Raw genomic sequence first — 16,944 nt, 5'->3', positions numbered from 1 at the left:
TAGGCATGTGTAGCAGGGGAATAAAGGTACAAACAAACTGGATTCCCTCTTGGGGTGTATGCAGAAATGGGAAAGAGTGTTCCACGGACCTTAGGAAAAACTCCAGCCTTCTGCAGATTGCTATAACAGAGGCCCGCGCTGTTTGCTCATGATTGGGAACAACAGCTGTGGGTGTCTGTAACATAGAAACGAGACAAGGGAAGGGGTAGAGGTTGCCTGCCGGAACCCAACTGTCAAGCTCTGTACAAAGGGGTCTACAAATAATACAAGAGAAGACAATTACAGACAAATCCAGGAAAAAGGAAGTCGAGCAAACTAGCAGAAGGAAATTAAAGGAAAGCAGTATAACTGAATTGGACAGGGATAAAGAACTGAGGGTTGAAAACAAGGAAGAAAGCAAAGGAGCAGCAGTAAGGAAACAGGGGAGCTGCAATAACTGAAAGTAATAAATGCAGGTAAACTGTTGTGGATTGCAGAGGACTGTAGGGTGCAAGGTAGAGAGCTCAGAGGAGCAGGACATCAAGGAGCAAGCCCAAAGGAGCAGGGCTCTAAGGAAGGGAGCCCAGAGGATAAGGGCTGTAGGCAGCGGAGTGAAGCAGGCTGCAAGGCAAGGAGTCCAGAGGACAAGGGCTGTAGGCAGCAGAGTGAAGCAGGCTGCAGGGCAAGGAGCCCAAAGGACAAGAGCTGTAGGCAAGGAGCCCAAAAGACAAGGGCTGAAGACAGAGGAGTGTAGCAAGCTGCAAGGCAGGGGTTCCAGAGGACAAGGGCTGTAAGCAGCGGAGTGATGCAGACTGCAACACAGGGAGCCCAAAAGGCTAGGGCTGTAGGCAGCAGGGTGTAGCAGGCTGCAAGGCAGGACGCCCAGAGGAGCAGGGCTGTGAGGCAGGGAGCCCAAAAGGTTAGGGCTGTAGGCAGCAGGGTGTAGCAGGCTGCAAGGCAGGACACCCAGAGGAGCAGGGCTGTGAGGCAGGGAGCCCAAAAGCTAGGGCTGTAGGCAGCAGGGTATAGCAGGCTGCAAGGCAGGAAGCTCAGCGGACGAAGGCTGTAGGTAGAAAGCAGCAGAGCGTGATCGGCTGCAATGCAGAGAGCCCGGCAGGGCACTGGATCAAAAGCAGGAGTAAGCAGGAACAGAATACAAAAATATGTAGCTCGAAGCAAAAAGGTGCTGGAAGGACTCTAAATGCAAGAGACTGAGCCCCTGCAGGCAGCAGCCTTTATACCGCCCTGCCCAGTACTGAGGCAGGCTAATTGGTCGCACCTGGATCAGCACACCTGAGTACAATCTGCCTCCTCCCTCTCTGTTCCTGAGCTGGTGGAAGCAGCGCTGATCCCTAGGGCTTCTGGGGATTGTAGTTCCGATGATGACAAATTGGACTGGCCAGAAATAGATAGTTATAGCAAAGTGCATTGTGGTACGTGTAGTTAGTTGGGTAAAATAAAAAAGCACCAAAGTCTCACAAATGGGAAATAAGGTCCAAAAAGTGAATAGGGGTTGTTCCAAGAGTTTTCTGTAGATAACTGAATAGCAATTAGTCCATAATGGTCGCCAATGTGTGCGCCCATGGCACAGGCATGACAATTACTTTGATCCCTCTTCACGGCGTCATTGTCTTCTGCTCTGCTCCTGTCAAAAAATGTATATTCCATGACATATCTCCTCCTGAACGGGTGGGCAATAGCATAATAACAAACATTACATTATTATTTACAAAATATATAATACTCTTCAACAATTTTTATACTACCATTCATCCATTATAGCGTTTGAATTGGGTGGAATAATCTTTCGCCTCCGAGTCTTTAATAGAATCAAGACTTTCTGTGACAAATGTGTGGAAAATCTGTATTCTATGTCAAGACTCTGAGGCTCAGATTATGCTTGTTTAAAGCTTACTTACCACCAACAACGCTATCTGATCCACTGGTGTAAAATAAAAATACTTAAACGTTTCCTCATTAGACCAGTCTGCCGCCTTCAAAATATATTCCAGACGGGCCCCTGACATAAAGGCTGACGACGCCATAGCACCTCTCGTCGAATGTGCTCCAAACTGTCCTATGTCAATGCCTGCCTCTGCCATGCACCATCTCACCCATCTAGCTAAGGTGGCCAAAGCCACTGCTTTAAAAGGCTTCCTGATAGCTATTAGCAACTGATATTCACCTATTCACCATATTTGCTTTAGTCTCATAAGCTTTCAGACACTTAACTGGACATAACCTGGGTCTTTCCGGAAATGCCATGTATTCTACAGTCTTAATACCTGTTTTTGTCCTTTTCTCAATGTAAAATATAACACCTGTAGGCGAGAAAGATTTCCTGTTCGTCTCTAACGCCTTCACATCTGACACTCTTTTGCAAGAAATTAAACACAACAAAGTAGTTAATTTAGCCCACAGAGCTTTCCTAGAAAGATTTTCATTGTCCGGCCAGGCCTCAAACATCCTCAAGACCACACTCACGCCCCAAAGACGCGAATACCTAGGAGCAGGTGGTCTCATGCACTTGACACCTTTCAATAATCTGCATATTAAAGGATGTTCACCCACTGGTTTTCCTTCAATATACTCATGTCCTGCAGATATTGCAGATCTGTAATTGTTAATGGTTATGTATACTTTAGCCTGAGCTGCTTGAGCTGCCAGAAAATTCACTACGTGAATTAAATCAGTTCATATGGGATCGCCATACACCAATTATTCCATCTTCTCCATGCCACTCTGTATGCCTTCCCGGTTGCCGGGGCCCATGACTCTTTGATAAATTCTTGAGCCGTCCCCGAAAGACCTGGCTTGGCCCAGGCCTTCCTGAAATCGCCATGCTATCAGGTTCAAGTTCCCTGATTGTACCAATGGGTGAGTTTCTCCTGTTGGACCTAAGACTATGTCCCTTCTGTGTGGCAGTAGAATTGGAAAATCGTACTACATCTCCAGCAGGTCTGGGAACCATGCTTGACCCCTTCAATCAGGTGTCACTAAAATTACTGTTGCTTCCTGTCTCCTGACCTGTGCAACAGTGCGTGCTATCATGGTGAACGGAGGGAAAGCGTATTCCTTCGCTGGTCCCCATACCTGGAGAAATGCATCTGTCGCTGCCGCTTCTGGATCCGGTCTCCAGCTGAAAAATCTGGAGATCTTCCTCTTCAACCTCGAACACGGACCTCTCTGATGCATGATCTCCTGGAATACTGAGTTGTCCAGCTGCCAATGGCTGGAGTCCCTCATGTATCTCGAATTCCAGTACGCCACCTGGTTGAGTTCCCCCGGCAGGTGTTCTGCCCATATGGAGACATAGTTGCCAAAACTCCTTGGCTATCTCTGTCAGCATCCTGGATCTTGTCCCGCCCAGTTGATTTATGTATCTGACTGCCGAAACGTTGTCCATCTTTAGTAAAATGGCACATCTCGCTCCTTCCTGTGTCCAACAACGGACTACAAAGGATCCCGCCAGAAGTTCGAGCCAATTGATGTGTAGTCCCAATTCCTTGCTCCCCGGTCAATTGGTCGCCACATCTGGCATCTTATTCTATTACCAAGTCTGGGGATGAGGGGATGAGCCAAATATTGCCCTCTCATTCCATGCCTCCATGTGGCAATACCACCATTCAGCTCCGTTCTCGCTCCTTGAGAAATGGGCACTTTTTGTTCGTAAGATAGACCTTTCCTGAGATGATCTATCTTCAACCTCTGTAACGCTCTGTAGTGCAGAGGTCCTGGAAAGATTGCCTGTATCGACGATGACAGACGACCTATCAGCCTCGCTATCTCCCTCAAAGAAATCACCTGTCTTGTCATCATACTCTTTATTTCCTTCTTTATGGAATTCACCTTCCCCAAGGGTAGTCTGAGAGAACTCTGAGCTGTCTCTAAGATGAAACCCAGAAATTCCATCTCCTGTGCTGGTTCTAACTCTGACTTTTCCCAGTTTATTAGAAACCCCAGCTGTTGCAGTAAATCTGTCATTTTCCAAATCTGTTCTACAAGAATCTCTCTGTCCTGGCACATTAGACACATGTCGTCCAGGTATATAATCATTCTGATTCCTTGTTCCCTGAGTTGACTTACTACTGGTTTCAATACTTTGGTGAAGCACCATGGTGCTGATGCTAGACCAAGCGGAAGACACTTGAACTCCCATTTCTCTCCTTTCCAGCGGAATTGTAGCAGTTTCCTCTGATTCTGTTGAATCGGAACCGTTAGATAGGTGTCCCTGAGTTCTATCCTTGCTAACCAACCCCTCGCTGCAATGTCCCTTAACAGGTGAATCCCTTCCATTTTGAAGTGTCTGTATATTAGAAAATAATTCAGACCCTTGAGATTTATTACTGGTTTTACCTTATCTGCTTTGGTACGGATACTTGTGACGGTTCCTGCCAAAATTCTAACTGAAAACCTCGAACCGTCTGCATCACCCATACATCTGAGGATATCTCCTCCTATTTTACTAAATGCAATTTCACTCTTCCCCCTACTGGAGGAATTTGTTTCCATCACTTTCGCCAGTGCTTTTATTTCTCTCACCTGTGTTATTCTGGTGTTGCTGTCTACCGCTGCCTCTCCAGCCTCTACCCCTGCTTCTTCCTCTGGAAGGGAAGAAAGGGTTCGACCTCCGGTCCTCTTGCTTCCAGTGGTATCTGTCATTGTAGGACCTCCTGTATTGATAATGGCTGGACGAGCGGCTGTCATGGCCATTGGATAAGGGCCCAGGCCTTCCTCACCCCCAAGGTCCAAATGGGCCCAGTCCTGGCGCCTCTGGCACCAGCCTCATAGAAAAGTGTGCTTTGTACACTCTGTGCCTAAGGCACGTGCATCAGGGCCAGGCGTGGCCAGAGAACATCATTGGGAGGCACGTGCTAGAATCCCTGGGAGGGGCAAGGTGGTGCCATAAGGCGGGGCCAAAGGGAGGGGCCAGAGCTAGCCTATTTAAGGGCAGCCCAACCAGATGCCCCCGCTTCGTGTTATTCTGCTTTGCAGCGTGACGCTTACCGCTGTTCCTCACCTTGATTCCTGTTACTCCATCTCTGAAGACCATCTTAGCTGAATCCTGCAACTCCATCGCTGAAGGCACATCTTATCTAATTCCAGCCGCTCCATCGCTTAAGGCGAATCTTACCTCATTCCAGCCACTCCATCGCTGTGCGCGCATCCTACCTGCCATCAGAGTCGGAGCCTTTCCTCACCCGATCCGGACATCCAGCGAAGCGGGAGCTCCTCTTCTTTTCTTCATCTTCGCAGTATCTTCATCCGGGGCTGCGGAATGGCCTTCGAGCATCCAGACTCTGCTCCACGCCGCCAGACTGCTCCTGCAGGGGAAAAAGCACACAACAGGTTCGAAATTTATAAATAACGAACACTTGGCCGCGCCATACCTGAGTCTAGAATTCCATTATAACGGCCAACTTACCTGTTCATTTAAGAGCCCCATCATCCTCAAGGGAATCCCCGGATCCGCTCCATGATTCCGATCTACCATCTTCACACCTATTGGGAAGAGAAGAGACATTGCAAGAATTATTATTATTTTACAATCAAGACAAAAGACTTGCTGCCAAAGACATTATAATTAACAAATAATAATCATAACTAAAGACTTACCTTTCAAGTGGATTGGTCGCAGCCGGTCTGGATCGCCACTTCCGCGGGCCAGTGAAGCAACTAGGTCCACTTCACGCGCCCCTGCTGAAGGAAGCAAGACGGAGAGCTCAGCATTACAAAATAACAGGTGAGCTTGCATGGGAAAACTCTTGCGCACTACGTTTTGGCACGAAAGGGTCGAGGGAATTCGTGACACATGCACGACATTCTCATTGCCTCTCATCTTCTCCCAGGGGCAATACCAGCATCCAGAACAGCGTACTCTGCAGCAGCTGGGGAAGATAGTCGATACAGGGGAGCCAAGTCGAGGGAGGGCTCCAACTGTACCCCAACGCCCCCGCAGAGACCAGGTGAGCTTAACAGAACGCAAAGCCTCTCTGAACCTCTGCCTGGGCGTAATGGAAACCTCTGAAACTGACCAGTTAGCCCAATTACTGGGGGAGCTGCGGGCTGAAGTGCATGCCTCAAGACAAGAGACTAATTCCTTGAGAAGAGACCTCATAGTAGCCCGAGATCGGACGGATGAGCTGGCAAGGCAAATCCTCCAGGCACACGCAGGACAAGTTCCATTACCCGGGATTACACCAACTCCTTTGCCCCAGCCATCACCTCCAGTGCAAGTTGTACTTCCGGGGGCAGTCCCACTGGCTCCTCCAGAACGGTTATGTTCATGAACCAGTGCCATCTCCACTTCTTGTGCCGACCAGGAGCCTTCCCTAATGACAGCGCAAGGGTGGCTTTTGTACTTTCCTAGTTGGGAGGCTGTGCAGCTGACTGGTCCATCCCATTAGTAACCTAGGATGATCCAATACTTCGGAACTTTGGGGAATTCCAACGGGAATTGGAAAAACTGTTTGCCAGGCACACCCAAGGACAAGCATTAGACAACGAATTACTATCTCTTAGACAAGGGAGCCATGATTTATTGACTTACATTGCCACCTTCATCCGCCTCATAGCACAGACTAATTGGCCGGAGGAGTAAAGGACCACACTTTTTTACCAGGGGCTACGGGGTAAGTTAAAAGATGTACTAGCTCAAGTGGTCAATCCGCCCGAGTGTTGTGCGGAATATATTAACCTGACTGTGCAATTGGACCATCGTCTACAAGACCGAAAAATTGATCGCACAAGAGTGGAAGGGAGGTCAGTTTACCTCGGGACAGTCAAACCAAGGCTCATGAAGCTACTAAACCTATGCAAATTGGGGGATTGAGAGCTCCCGTTTCCAAGGCTGAGAGGGAAAAAAGGAGACAACAACAACTTTGTTTATATTGCGGAAAAGCTGGATATTTCTTGTGAGATTGCCCTATTAAACCCCCCCCCCAAGAAAATGGTAGGTGCCACGGACAATGAAAATGAAGAAAAGGAACAGAAGTCGGAAAACTCAGACGTCCGGCAAGTTTAGGGGTCCACTTGTCAAGCCGAATTAAGAAAGTTGTACAGACCTCCCACCTGTTCATCCCGGTACTAATAACCCACCACCAACAACCGTCAAGAACCCATGGCTCTGGAAGCCTACATTGATAGCGGTGCAGTGGGAAATTACATCGATCAGGATTTGGCCGCATGGATAGGCCTTTCACTTCAGCAAAAACCACGCTCGGAAAACGTCACTGCCGTGGATGGCTTACAGCTGTCTTCTGGGCCAGTAACTCAACACACTGATAAGGTAATGCTGACATGTCAAGATGGTCATCGGGAAAGCATTTAGTTTGATCTGATAGGGGCCCCCCATTTCCAAATGATCCTCGGAATGCCATGGCTTGAAACCCATAACCCAAGGATTGACTGGCGCACAAGGAAGCAGACCTTCCCTCAGGACTGTGCAAAATGTTGCTACCACAGGGACGGGAGGAAACTACAACTCGAGGGGAAATCCATCGTAGGAATTGTTGGTTCATTACCCTCCGAATATCAAGATTTTCTGGACGTGTTCCAAAAGGAATGAGCTAATACCCTGCCTCCCCACAGAACTTATGACTGCCAAATCGATCTGGTCCCAGGAGCGCAAATTCCCTGCAGCAGAATCTACGCCCTGACTGAGCAAGAAAACCAGCATCTAAGAACATACCTAGATCAGTACTTAGCTAATGGGTTCAATTTGTCCGTCCAAGTCCCCAGCCTCTTCAGCGCTCTTCTTCGTGCCAAAGAAGGAAGAGAACCTCAGAATTTGTATAGATTATAGGGCATTAAACCAGATCACCGTGAAGAATAGGTACCCTCTGCCGCTCATTCCCGAACTACTTGACCAAGTAAAGAATGCTCAAATCTATACAAAATTGGACCTACGGGGAGCTTACCATTTGGTAAGAGTGAAAAAAGGCGATGAATGGAAAACAGCATTCCGAACCAAATACAGACGTTTTGAGTACCACGTCATGCCCTTTGGGTTATGCAACGCACCAGCAGCATTTCAGTTCTTTATGAACGATGTACTCCACAAATTGTTGGACGTCTCTGTCCTAGTTTACAACGACGACATCGCCATCTATTCAGCATCCAAGGAACATCACGTGGGCCATGTGCCGTTCTGGAGAAACATCGACTGTTTGCCAAATTGGAAAAATGCTCCTTCCATGTCACGTAAGTCGAGTTCTTGGGCTTTATGCTACCCCACGAGGGGTGCACATGGACACTTGTAATGTGAAGGCTATTCTTCAGTGGCCATCCCTGACGTCGATCAAGGGAGTGCAGAGCGTACTCGGATTTGCCAATTTCTATCGGCGATTCATCCTAGGATTTTCCCAAATAGTTCATCCTATCACTTCCTTATTAAAAAAGAATAAGAAGTTTTATTGGTCTCCCGACGCCGAAAAAGCCTTTCTGGAATTGAAATCGGCTTTCACTTCAGCACCCGTCCTTTGGCATCCCCGACCCGAACTGCCCTATGTAGTTGAGACCGATGCCTTCAGTGTGGCCATGGGGGCGGTGTTATCGCAAAAGGATCCGGACACCGGGCAGTTACATCCCATAGCATTTTGGTCCCGTAGGTTTACAGCACCAGAAAAGAACTATGCCATAACTGACAAACAATTACTGGCGATCAAAGGAGCTCTTAAAACTTGGTGTCAGAGTGTGTAAAAGTTCCGTCCCCCTGAGACTCCTCACCTGGTACTTCAGCAGGGTTTGATGACTTTGGTCTCCTTCTTCTCTCTGTCTGGGAACTCCCTCTTTCGTCGTTTGACTGGTTAGTCCTTCTTCCCTTCTTCCGTTCGAAGAGATAGGGACGGTCTCCCCCCGAGGCCACCTTGCCCGCCGATGGATCTGGCAGTCAGGTGAACCCAGGGGAGTCCGCTCCTCAAACAGGGAAAAAGCCTGTTAAGGCAGAAAAAACCCTGTGTGTCAATTGATGGTATTGGCAAATCCGATCTGAAGACTGGAGACTGGAGATTGGAGATAGGAGACTGGAGATAGGAGACTGGAGAGGCTGGCGTTGTCCTGTATCGGCTGAAACCGTAAGTTAACAGAAGGTCTGATTTCCCCGGAAAGGGGTTTGTTCCAAGCGAAGCTCTGGGAGAGAATGGGGTTCGCCCTATCACTGGAAGCGAGGAACTGTTCCAGACGGGAGGCTTTAAAGAGGAAGGATTGCCACAATAGAACTCTGGAGGAAGGTAAGAGAGGAGTGAACGATGAAAGAGGAAGAGATCGTGAGAGAGAGAGAGAGAGAGTGCGAGCGCGAGAGAGAGAGAGAAAAGAGAGAGTGCGAGTGCGAGAGAGAGAGGGAGAGCGAGAGAGAAAGAGAGAGAGAGAGAAAAGAGAGAGAGTGAGAGAGCGAGCGGGAGCGAGAGAGAAAGCGAGCGGGAGAGAGAGAGAGAGCGAGCGGGAGAGAGAGAGAAAGCGAGCGGGAGAGAGAGAAAGAGTGAAAGACACGAACGTAGTAAGGAGTCGCGGACACAGAACACACCGCGACTGGGTGACAGGGAATACGAGCATAAGAAATACTCAGTCGGAGCGGTCAGGATAGCAAAGGACCAGAGGGAGCAAGAGAAATAATGCACCCTGGACGGGGCACTGCTGCGCGGGCGAAAGTCAAGAGACTAACGAAAGCGAGTTGCAACGCGAGTTGCAGGGGGCGTGGTCTCTTGTTATACCTGCCGGTCCAAGACGACTAGCGCGTCAAGCGGACCGGCACAGAGGCTCGATACCGCCTCCATCTTGCCCAGAGTTTCCACGGCCGCGGTGTGACACTTGGAGACACTACCTCCTAGGAGCTAGACATACTGTCACCGTTAACACGGATCACCATAATCTGCACTATTTGAAAACTGCCAAGGCCCAATCTTCTCGTCAGCTTCGCTGGGCTCTTTACTTTGCGGAGTACGATTTTGTGATCACATACCGGCCTGGAGTGCATAACGGAAAGGCAGACGCTCTATCGTGAATGGGAGAGGATAAAGTCGCATTTATACCATCAGAACCAGTATCAATCATTCCAGAAGAGCGAATTCAAAATCAGATCGCAGTAACCACCTGCTGGTAAGATTTGAAGATCGCCCCCAGTCTCAAATGGACCAAGCCGCCCAACAGGAATGGTTAAACAAGGGGAACCAGTACCCCATTAAGGGCACCTTACCCTATTTCCAGGGGAGACTATATATCCAAGACAAAGAAACTCAAATCAAGATTATTGCAAATTACCACAAGTCATTAGTGGAGGGACATCCCGGAATTACTAAAACACAAGCCAAAATCAGGAAGAATTATTGGTGGCCAACCTGGAAAAAGGAGGTGGTCCAATTTATTACAGCCTGCAGAGTTTGTGCACAAAATTATTTCCAAAAGTCAAGTCGTGCAGGATTATTGCGTCCACTAGCTATACCACCAGTCCCTTGGCATACATTGTCCATGGACTTTATTACAGATTTACCTCCCTGCGACGGCTTCAACACAATCTTAGTGGTGGTAGATTTATTCTCCAAGATGGCACACTTTATTCCCCTCAGGGGACTTCCTACTGCTGGAACTCTGGCTACTGTATTCCTAGAACAAATAATCAAACTACATGGTTTCCCTTCGGTATTGATTTCTGATCGAGGAACGCAATTTGTCTCAGCATTCTGGAGGAGTTGTTGCAAGATAGCGCAGATCAACCTTCGCCTCTCCACCAGTCACCATCCCCAAACCAATGCTCAAACTGAGAGGACTAGTCAGACGCTAGAACAATACCTGAGATGCATGCTTCAGCAAACCGAAGGATCCTGGAAGGACATTCTCTGGTTAACTGAATTTGCATACAATAACTCCGTCCACACTAGTACTGGACAAACCCCATTCTATATCATGAATGGTCGGCATCCCCGGACGTCCTCCTTTGACCTGCTTGATGAGCTAGAAATGCCGGCAATCACCTCCCTACATAAAACTATTACTCAAATTCTGAAGGAAGCAACCAAGAATTTAACTAAAGCCAAGGAACAACAACAGAAGTTTGCTGACAGGCATAGAAGGGAAGCCCCACATTACCAAATTGGGGATAGAGTATAGTTGGCTGCCAGAAATATACCATTAAAAGGACCTTGAGTGTTCCGTCCCAGATATTTCGGACCTTATCCCATCAAGGCCATCATCTACCCGGCCGCGGTAAAACTAGATCTACCTGCCAATATGCAAATTCATCCAGTGTTTCACGTTTCCCTCCTGAAGCCTGTGAAGCCCGAGACTAGGATCAAAAAACCACCAGAGCCAGAAATTATCGAAGGAGAACATAAGTACGGGGTTAAAGACATCCTGGATTCGAAAATGGTACAAGCAAAGCTATACTATTTAATTGATTGGGAGGGTTATGAACCTCAAGGTCGCACTTGGGAACCTGTGGAATTTGTCCATGCACCTCGACTAATCAGGCGGTTTCACCGTAACAATCCCACCAAACCTGGACCAGGGAGAGGGATGCCCGTGAGAGGGGCCTTGCGGGGGAGTGCTGTCATGGCCATTGGACAAGGGCCCAGCCCTTCCTCACCCCCAGGGTCCAAATGGACCCAGTCCTGGCACCTCTGGCGCCAGGCTCATAGAAAAGTGTGCTTTGCACACTCTGTGCCTAAGGCACGTGCATGGTCATAGAACATCATTGGGAGGCAAGTGCAAGAATCCCTTGGAGGGGCATGGTGGAGCCACAAGGCGGGGCCAAAGGGAGGGGCCAGAGCCAGCCTTTTTATGGCCAGCCCACCCACATGCCCCTGCTTCGTGTTATTCTGCTTTGCAGCATGACGATTACTGCTGTTCCTCACCTTGATTCCTGTTACTCCATCTCTGAAGACAATCTTACCTGATTCCAGCCGCTCCATCGCTGTGCGCGCATCCTACCTGCATTCCATCGCCATCGGAGTCGGAGCCTTTCCTCACCCGATCCGGACGTCCAGCAATGCGGGAGCTCCACTTCTTTTCTTCATCTTCGCGGTATCTTCATCCGGGGCCGCGGAACGGTCTTCGAGCATCCAGACTCTGCTCCACGCCGCCAGACCGCTCCTGTAAGGGAAAAAGCATACAACAGGTTAGAAATCTTATAAATAACGAACACTTGGCCGCGTCATACCTGAGTCTAGAATTCCATTATAATGGCCAATTTACCTGTTGATTTGAGAGCCCCATCATCCTCAAGGGAATCCCTGGATCCGCTCCACGATTCTGATCTACCATCTTCACTTCACATCTTCTATTGGGAAGAGAAGAGACATTGCAAGAATTATTATTATTTTACAATCAAGGCAAAAGACTCACTGCCAAAGACATTATAATAAACGAACAATAATCATAACTAAAGACTTACCTTCCAAGTGGATTGGTCGCAGCCGGTCTAGATCGCCACTTCCGCGGGCCAGTGAAGCAACTAGGTCCACTCCACGCGCCCCAGCTGAAGGAAGCAGGACAGAGAGCTCAGCATTACAAAATAACAGGTGAGCTTGCATGGGAAAACTCTTGCGCACCACGTTTTGCCACGAAAGGGTCGAGGGAATTTGTGACACATCCACAACATTCTCATTGCCTCTCATCTTCTCCCAGGGACAATACCAGCATCCAGAACAGCATACTCTGCAGTAGCTGGGGAAGATAGTCGATACAGGGGAGCCAAGTCGAGGGAGGGCTCCAACCGTGCGCCAACGCCCCCGCAGAGACCAGGTGAGCATAACAGCGGCCCTTTCCTCTTCCAGCCCTGACTTTCTTGAGAGATGATTGTGCCTTGTCTATGGATGCATACGTGTTGGCAAATGTTGCCTTATCTTTTATGAGTAAATCGATCCCCAAACAGTTTGCCTTTCGCTGCTGCTACTTGCTCAGAAGAAGCCAGTTCTCCCAATCTGGAGTCCAACTTCATTAATATGGATCTCCTTCTTTCCATTGCCAACGCTGTGTTGGCATTCCACATCAGGCATAGGGTTCTTTGTTCCCATCCAGCCACGATCTCCGGATTGATGGGTTTTTTCTTTGCCTTAGCTTCTTCAGCGAGTTGCCATATCCTAGTGATGGGGCCCAGCATGTCTAAAAGCTTGTCCTGACAAGATCTCCAGGACCTGTCAATTCCTTTTTTAACGTCCCTGCCGTATCTCCCCAGGAACTTAATTATTCTCTCGTCAATTTCTGGTGTATCAGCCACCTGTCCGGCACTCTAGGCCTAGGGCATCCAGCTCTTAATTTGTTTCTAGCCTGTTTGTACAGCGGTGTTCTCAGTCTCTTGCTTATGTATTCTGTAATTCTTTCAGGGGGTTCCCACTCATTCGAACTCGGGTGCACCAGTTCATCTGGGTCAAACTCATCCCTATGGGATTCATCGTCTTCCCTCCTGCCTTTTTTGTTCTTGGGCTCCCGCCCATCATTTTCTGAGGAGGCCTGATTCTCTGACGTACTATATTCGTCAGATTTAGAACTGCGTCTGCAGTATTCATCAGATTAATCATCTGTACTAAAGTTATGTGTCTCACGAGATGTCGCCTTTCTCTTGTCCGCTCTGGACTTGTGCGGTGAACCCGGGGGGGATCTGGGAGCTACAATCCCTGCGGGTGTTTTTCTTTCTTCCCCCTCTATCCCTGCACGCTTGTTCAGCTCCGTGATGCTCTGAGACAAAGCAGCCAGGTCCTGCATTATGCCCCTTTCTTCTATATGGGGTCTGCTGGCACTATCCATCCTCTGTACAGCCTGACTCATGCGCAGACCTCTAACATGAGGTCCTTCAGAGTCTTCAGAATAACCACTCATTCTGTAGTCGTGCGTGCAAATAATGCAGTTTTTTTGGGTTGCTCCCGTCAATCTGCTTACTCTTCTGTTTGTAGCTAGGCGGGTCTCTTATATATCTTATAATTTTGTTTGGGACTGAGCCCTTCTTAATGAGAGAATTAACAATTAATATCTATATCCCTTTAAAAGGTATTACCTCCTTATTTAGGCAGATAATGAGGGGTCTGATCTTAGTTTAACTAGGGATTCAGCCTGTCACTTACTATAACTGCAGAAATGGCTAATCAAGCCTGCGGTGCTGCTCTTTAGCCAGTAGGTGGCATCTGCCGTCTGTTGCGAAAGCTGCAGTATGCTCTCCTCACCGTTGTAGCTTGCGTTTAGCCGCGCTACTCGGTAATGCCTTTGATGTTGATATTTCCTAATATGGTCGATCACCAGAAAGAAGAGGGGCTGCTCCTATCTATGTACAAATGTTCGCAATGGCGCCGGAACCCCAAGAGTCCTGTTGCGCCCTTGCAAACTTCTGTACAACAATGCCGCCTAACAAGGCAAAAGAACGCCGGAATAAAAAGTCCTGTCGCGTTCCACTCCTAAGCGGATATGTTCCGCTGTGAATCTCAGACGCGCCGCACGTTCAAATAAACACTATTAAGCGTGCGTGTGCTTATCCATTAAACATTTAATTCATCCACCACATATCAACATATACATTGTAAATATAAAGCAAGGTACTTATCTCAGCTGCTCGAGCAGCAAAGAAAGAGGAAGGACTGGGGTTTAGGCAGCGTTTATAGGTGGAAAGTGAAATGTGATTGGACTGGAAGGTCACATGGGTTTTATGAGCTTATGAAAAACGAACTACGAATTCACTGCAGTTTTGGGAATTGTAGTTCTTATGTTACATTGTTTTTTCATAATTGTTTGTTTTATACTTTGCTGTTCGAGAAGTATAGAGAAGTTGAGAGCATAATCTGAGCCTCCGAGTCTTGACATAGAATAATATACACATGCCCCTTGCACAGCTCCTAATACATCCATTTAGGAGCTTACTTAAAATTTCCTTTCAAAGTCACTGTTCTGTTACAAGTTTCCTCATTACTTTCCTAAATTGCATTGTTTGCATTATACATCTTATTTGCAATGTTCATATAGTGTGGATCTAACTAACACATTTACACTTACCGATTCACTCACAGACTTTCGTCTTCGTGCCGTGTTCTGTTCCCTAAACGCGGTCGGCATTTACGTCGGTTTAAAGTGAAAAGCATTTGATGCTATCACGTGATGAGACGTACCACGTCATCACATTGGCCGCCATACTTTGGGAATGCTAATTTCATTGTTACATGTTGCATATGTTAATAACCTTATACTTCCCAACCGCAATTATCTTTGTAGTTCTTTAATTATTGCAATAGTTACCTAATGTGTAGCGCGCTCGATTCCATGGAGGCATCGCGCGCTTTTACTATTGCCAATTTTTATGTTGCGTGTGCTGTTTGCCTTTCACATCCCAGCTGTATTCTAACTCCGATAGTTGCACAACCTACCTAGTGATGCAGCACGCTTGAATCCGCCCCGTCATTATCACGCTTAGAAGTGCCATCTTTTGGGAACTGAAATCACAAAACGCATTGATATTACATTTATAATGTTGTGTTTAACTACACTACATTAACCTTTTGACTCGCATTGGTAGTTTATTTCAAACCAATGACCAATTTGACAAAAAACAAGCCTCCTTGATCTATGATTTAACACCCTCTTCTATGTCTACAGTTCATGCACTGAAAATCGTAAGGCGTATATACACAAGTGTAACCAGGCATCACCAGCAAGAAGGTGGTTGGCAAATTAGGAGATACGGCCGTACTGGGCCTTCTGTGATTGTCACTGTGCATGTGCAGGAAACAATATTGTGCAGGGTAGGGAGGAGTGAGGTTACCGGGATGGGAGGTGGTGTATTGCAGGGGGTGGGGGCCACAGGGTGCTGGGCACGTGTTGGTGGGAGCCACAGGGGCAGGTGCAAATGATGTGAGTGGGGGAGGGGAGTACAGTCCGAATTATGGGGTTGTCCAGATTCTGGCTATTCCAGGGAAGGTTGGCCATGGGCAAGTGCTGGTGAGGGATGCTGGGGGTGACTTGTCGAGGATGGGCTGCCACCTGTGTGACTCAAGGGGGACCAGGCCTGTGACAGCCTTGTGTATGGGGCAGGAGGTCTTGCAATTGGAGCTTGCGGTCAAAGGGATCCTGTGCAGTGATTCCAGGGCTGGAGGGACATGGTCCCAGGGCTTGGGGCCTAGGCTGAATGATGCAGCACTATTCTGGATTTGCATGAGGGGTCGTAGGGAGGTAAAGGCAGAGTGAGGGAGGGCTGTCGCTGTTGTCAGGCTCAGTGGAAACCTGTCCACTGGACACATTGGGCTTCTGGGGTCGGCAAGGTAAGGGTGGGTGACTCTGAGGTGGTGTTGCTGTAAGTCGTACCTCTTGCCATGGTCTGTGATGTGCGGATGCAAGGTGTGGAATGAGTCAAAGGTGATGCCAAGGTCTGTGGGCTATCAGGGGGGTCTGGGGAGGGGCCCATGGAGGGTGGCCAGGGAGTGGGTAGGTCACAGAATGCAGGCGTCATGATGAGAGGCTTCTCTGTCTTGCTGGGATTGAGACAACGATCGTCAGCAGAGCACGTTGCATGATTAGCAGTCATTCACTCATGTCAGAGGGAGGATGGAGAGGTAGTACAGGATGGGAGTCTCTAGGCGGGCAGTGTGCCATAAGCATTACACTGGGAGTGCGGTGCAATGATGGTGATCGTGTGGGCCAGAGGGGCAAAGTAGGTGTTGGGACGCCATGGCGATTGTATGGTGCCCTGAGGGACAACACTGGTGGGGAGTGAGGTGAAGGTGTGGGAAGGGCACTATTGCACTTGGGGTGTCGGTCTGGCAGGCAGGTAGTCAACCATGCCACCTGGGGGTGGGGGTGCCTCATGTATGTTGGTTCTCATGTCATCCATGCCTGCACATGTACAGTACTTATGTGGGTAAATGTGTGTTTGGATGTTTGTAGGGGAAATGTTTGTGTGTGCTTGGGCAATGGCCATGGTTCATTGGCCACTATATGGATTATACGTGGTCTTGTGTCATGCGGTTGGGCACTGCATTTGCCTGCCTGCTGTGTTTG

The 16,944-nt window shown here is 48.4% G+C and overlaps 1 protein-coding gene across 2 annotated transcripts in view; it reads right to left on the bottom strand.

Annotated features, from left to right (window-relative positions):
- The window catches only part of NUDT17 (nudix hydrolase 17), a 556,736-nt gene extending 541,710 nt beyond the window's left edge, over positions 1 to 15,026 (bottom strand). The window contains exon 1 of one of the 2 annotated variants that reach the window (XM_069652793.1): positions 14,950 to 15,026. The gene's annotated coding sequence lies outside the window, so the exon portion shown is untranslated. The remainder of the gene's footprint in view (positions 1 to 14,949) is intronic. The other variant, XM_069652794.1, reaches the window with a different exon arrangement.
- Between the last annotated feature and the right edge of the window lie 1,918 nt (positions 15,027 to 16,944).

The sequence above is a fragment of the Ambystoma mexicanum genome, chromosome 1p (assembly GCF_040938575.1).
Source record: "Ambystoma mexicanum isolate Mex_15411 chromosome 1p, UKY_AmexF1_1, whole genome shotgun sequence".
Classification (NCBI taxonomy): Eukaryota; Metazoa; Chordata; class Amphibia; order Caudata; family Ambystomatidae; genus Ambystoma; species Ambystoma mexicanum.
The sequence above is the reverse complement of the archived record's forward strand: the minus strand, read 5'-3'. Positions and strand labels throughout refer to the sequence as shown.